Source organism: Grammomys surdaster, unplaced genomic scaffold (genome assembly GCF_004785775.1).
Source record: "Grammomys surdaster isolate TR1022 unplaced genomic scaffold, NIH_TR_1.0 126178, whole genome shotgun sequence".
NCBI lineage: Eukaryota > Metazoa > Chordata > Mammalia > Rodentia > Muridae > Grammomys > Grammomys surdaster.
The window spans coordinates 6,305,700-6,310,145 of NW_021620984.1; the positions used below are offsets into that span (position 1 = coordinate 6,305,700).

General features: G+C 43.8%; 1 protein-coding gene across 2 annotated transcripts in view; it reads left to right on the top strand.

Annotated features, from left to right (window-relative positions):
• Tenm3 (teneurin transmembrane protein 3) overlaps positions 1–4,446 on the top strand; it is a 445,726-nt gene that overhangs the window by 418,905 nt on the left and 22,375 nt on the right. The window lies entirely within an intron of this gene.

Sequence of the window (4,446 nt, forward strand, 5' to 3'; positions counted from 1 at the left end):
CATGTCCAGCACCATGGTATGTATGTGTCCAGTGCTGTGATGTGTGTCTCCAACACTGTGGTGTGTGTATGTCCAGCACCATGGTGGGTGTGTCCAGCACTGTGGTGTGTGTGTGTGTGTGTATGGGTGTGTGTGTGTGTGTGTGTGTGTGTGTGTGTGTCCCCAGTGCTGCTCTGTGTCGACAGCCTGCCTGCACACCACCTGCCACCCTCAACTCTGTACCCTGACTATATGTCACAAATCATACCAGCCTCTGAAACCTTCAGATGCCTAAAAGGAAATTCTTCCCTGGGGAATTTAGAAATTGGTTGTAGCACAAGATATACAATCTCTGGCTATCTGATGAGCCTTGCCAATGTCACCCTAAGAATCCTGAGTGTGTGATCTTCCTTCTCCCGGTCCGTGAGCAGCGATGGCTTCCTCCTGCATAGATGGGAATAAGTTAGACTTGGTTTAAATAGCGACAGTTTTCAAAGTCACAAATAGGAATGGTGAAGGAGACGGGAAGCCATTGAGAGGTGTCTTTCTTTGCAGTTTGAATGTATGTGCAGTGTGGATATATAGTAAGACGGCCGACCTCAGAATCTCTATGCTGTCTTTTCACCATTGACTGAAGCCCCACCTATTGTTGGCTTTTTTTATGAGAGATGTGGTGTTTCTCATTATGCTGGTGTAATTGGGCCTTCAAAATGGCCTCTGCATTTACTCGTAAGGTGGCTTTGTTTTTTTTGTTGTTTTTGTTTTTTTATCACTCTTCCATTACAGGCCAAATGCATCTAGAAGGCAAGCTGTGATTTATGGTAGCTATTTGATAAAGGCAATGTAGATTAAACACCAAAGCACGGGTTGCAAGAAATCACCTTCAGCCATAGTAAAGTAAACCTGATTCATTCTTTACATTAGCGAACAGAGTTTTAGTGTATCAGGTAAATGTAGAGGATTCTCGTCTGCATTATTCCCTTGCGATTAAAAATAAATAAATAAATAAATAACTTCAAAGCAAGCAGCAAGAACAAACCATGAAGCTTGCTGGTAATTTCCCTCTCCCCCGCCACCCCCATCCCCGCTCCACTCCAAATGACTAAATTATTATCCTAAGAGGCCAGCATTATTTTACCTTGGCAATTCTTCAGGGTTAGATGCAGCAATTAATATTGCTTCTGGCTCTTTCCAAGAAATAGAAACTAATTTCTAAAAAAGAATCAATGGATCAAACACAGACTAAACCCAATGCGTAGGATGTGTTCTGACTTCAGTCGATCACAAGGCTGGTATTAAGGATGATATCACATGGTCTCTGGAGCCAGGACTTAGCCACCTCATCCTAAGCCCAGCTCCAGTCAGGCCCAGATTGGATTTGGCAGTCTGGCCCAAAATGGGGCTGGAGGGAGGTTAGGACAGTGGAGGACTGAGGGGAAACACAATGGACTCTAGAAAGGAGGATAAAGATGGAGTCAAGGTAAAGCCATAGGCAGGGAAACACTCCATGTCTCTTTTACTGGTTCCCCTGGGACTGTGGTTCGTTGCCTCCCTCTCCGCTATGGCTGCCACTTTCTGTCTCGTCCTGAGACCTCCTTCCTCAACCAATGAAAGTGAGCTCGCAGGCTTTGCCTTTCTTACTCAGTGATTCCTGAGTACATATGCTCACATGAGTCACAGAAACACACACACAAGTCTCAGTCTCCACACATACACACACACACACACAAGTCATTGGTATACACACAGGAGTCTCAGGCTCACACAAATACTCAAATCACAGGTATACACACACACACACAGGAGTCACAGGCACATACACAGATACACATAAAAGTCACAGGGCTGTAGTACACACACACATATACAGGTGTTACAGTCTTATACAAACACACACACATATACAAGTGTCACAGTCTCACCCAAATACATGAGTCACAGGGTCACAGGCACACACACGGACACACACACACAGAAGAGTCACAAGTACACCAAATTTCACAAGTGCCCTCCATCAAAAGACATAAAAATTCTCTTTTAATATGGGCTTTCCCAGTCCTGAACAACCAAAAACAATACAACACTTATCTAGAATCCAAAAAGTAAACACTATTTTTATGTCATTGCTCACTGTGTTAAACAGGGAATTATAAGGCAGTTTCCTGCAAGTATATATTGTGCTTTGAGCATATCCCCTTCTGACCCTGCCCCTTCTCGTTTCTTCTCATCCTGTTAACTCTCTGTGTTTCCGTAGACAGCTTCACTTCTACGTTGGTGGGACCAGCACACACATGAGTCTATATAAATGTAGGGACCATAAGCAAAAGAAAACATAAGACATCTTTCTTTTTGAAACTGAATAGATTAGCTTACTATGATTCTCTCCAATTGTATCCTTTTTCCTGTAGAGAACTTAACTTCCTTCTTCTTTACAGCTAAAAGATAAGATCTCGTTGACATTGTTTTCTTCCATTCCTTTACGGTTGCACATGCATCAACCATAGCTTACCTGTTGTGAATAGTGCTAAGGTGAATGGGCTAATGAAATGAGCACACAGCTCTGCAAACATTAAGTACACACAGCCAAGAAATTCGTGAGACAAGTTCGACACTAGATGTCTTAGTTTTCTGTTGCTATAGTTAAAACACTGTGGCCAAGGCAACTTAAAAAAGAAAGCATTTAATTTGGGGCTCAAAGTTTCAGGGGGTTAGAGTCCATGCCTGTCACATCAGGGAGTTTGGTGGACAGCAGGCATGGAACTGGGGCAGTCTCTGAAAGCTTGACATTCTGATCCACAAGCGTGAAAGAGAAAGAGGGAACTGATTGGAAATGTAGCGGGCTTCTAAAACCTAAAGCTCCGCCCAGTGACACACCTCTTCCAAAAAGACCACACCTCCTAATCCTTCCCAAACAGTTCCACTAACTGTGGGCCAGCCAGTCAGATATCTGAGCCTATGGAGGCCATTCTCATTCAAATCCCCGCCCTACCCATCCCAGAAATACAACATTGAAATTTCATCTCACCTAGTAAGATTGTCACTGGCTAAGAAAACAGCAAATACCCTTTGTGTGGACAAAAGGGGAATCAGTACAAACTAATGGCCAGACCATACTCCAGTTCAGCCACTGTGGAAATCAGTATAGAGTTTCCTCAAGAAGATATAGATGTAACATATGACCCACTCCTAGGAATCTACCAATGGTGCCAGTTTGTGTTTATAATAGTATAAGTTATAGGTCATTTGTGTTCCGCCCTCTTGCTTTGCTTACACATGTCACTTTTATATTAGAAAATAGACTGTATAATATTATCTAGATGATAATAGCATTATCATCTAGATAGGTTTTATATTGCTATGTCACAGACAAGATCTTCTCTTTTCACTCAGTCATTATGGGTGTCGGTGAGCCAGTGTGAATGTACATTAGAAATAAAAAGCATGGTGACATATACCTAACCCCAACCCAGAGACCCTCCAGTCACATGTGCAAAATGTTGGGTGTTTCTACCCACACAGCACATGGCTAGGAGAGGGATGGCCAGTTTTCTGCGAAAGAAACTGTCTGCGGGAAGAAGGAAATACTTTGTTCATGGCCTACGTAGTGAGTTCCATGCTAGCCCAGGCTACAGTGTGTGTCCCTGTGTCTTAGTCAGGGTTTCTATTCCTGCACAAAACATCATGAACAAGAAGCAATTTGGGGAGGAAAGGGTTTGTGATGGTTTGTATATGCGTGGCCCAGGGAGTGGCACTATTTGGAGATAATGGCCTTGTTAGAGTAGGTGTGGCCTTGTTAGAGTAGATGTGTCCTTGTTAGAATAGGTGTGACCTTGCTGGAGTAGGTGTGTCACTGTGGGCATGGAATACCCTAGTCCTAGCTGCCTGGAAGCCAGGATTCTGCTAGCAGCCTTCAGATGAAGATGTAGAGTTCTTAGCCTGGCCAGACATTCCCATGTTCCCACCTTGATGATAATGGACAAACCTCTGAACCTGTAAACCAGCCCCAATTAAATGTTGTTCTTTATAACAGTTGGTGTGGTCACAGTGTCTGTTCACAGCAGTAAAACCCTAACTAAGACAGGGTTTATTCACCTTATACTTCCACATTGCTGTTCATCACCAAAGGAAGTCAGAACTGGAACTCAAGCAAGTCAGGAAGCAGGAGCTGATGCAGAGGCCATGGAGGGATGTTACTTACTGGCTTGCTTCCCCTGGCTTATTCAGCTTGCTTTCTTCTAGAACCCAGTACTACCACCCCAGGGATGACACCACCCACAATGGCCCTCCCCACTTGATCACTAATTGAGAAAATGCCTTACAGCTGGATCTCATGGAGGCATTTGCTGAAGGGAGTCTCCTTTCTCTGTGATAACTCCAACTTGTGTCAAGTTGACACACAAAAACCAGCCAGTAGTGTGTGTGTGTGTGTGTGTGTGTGTGTGTGTGTGTGTGTGTGTGTGTGTGTGT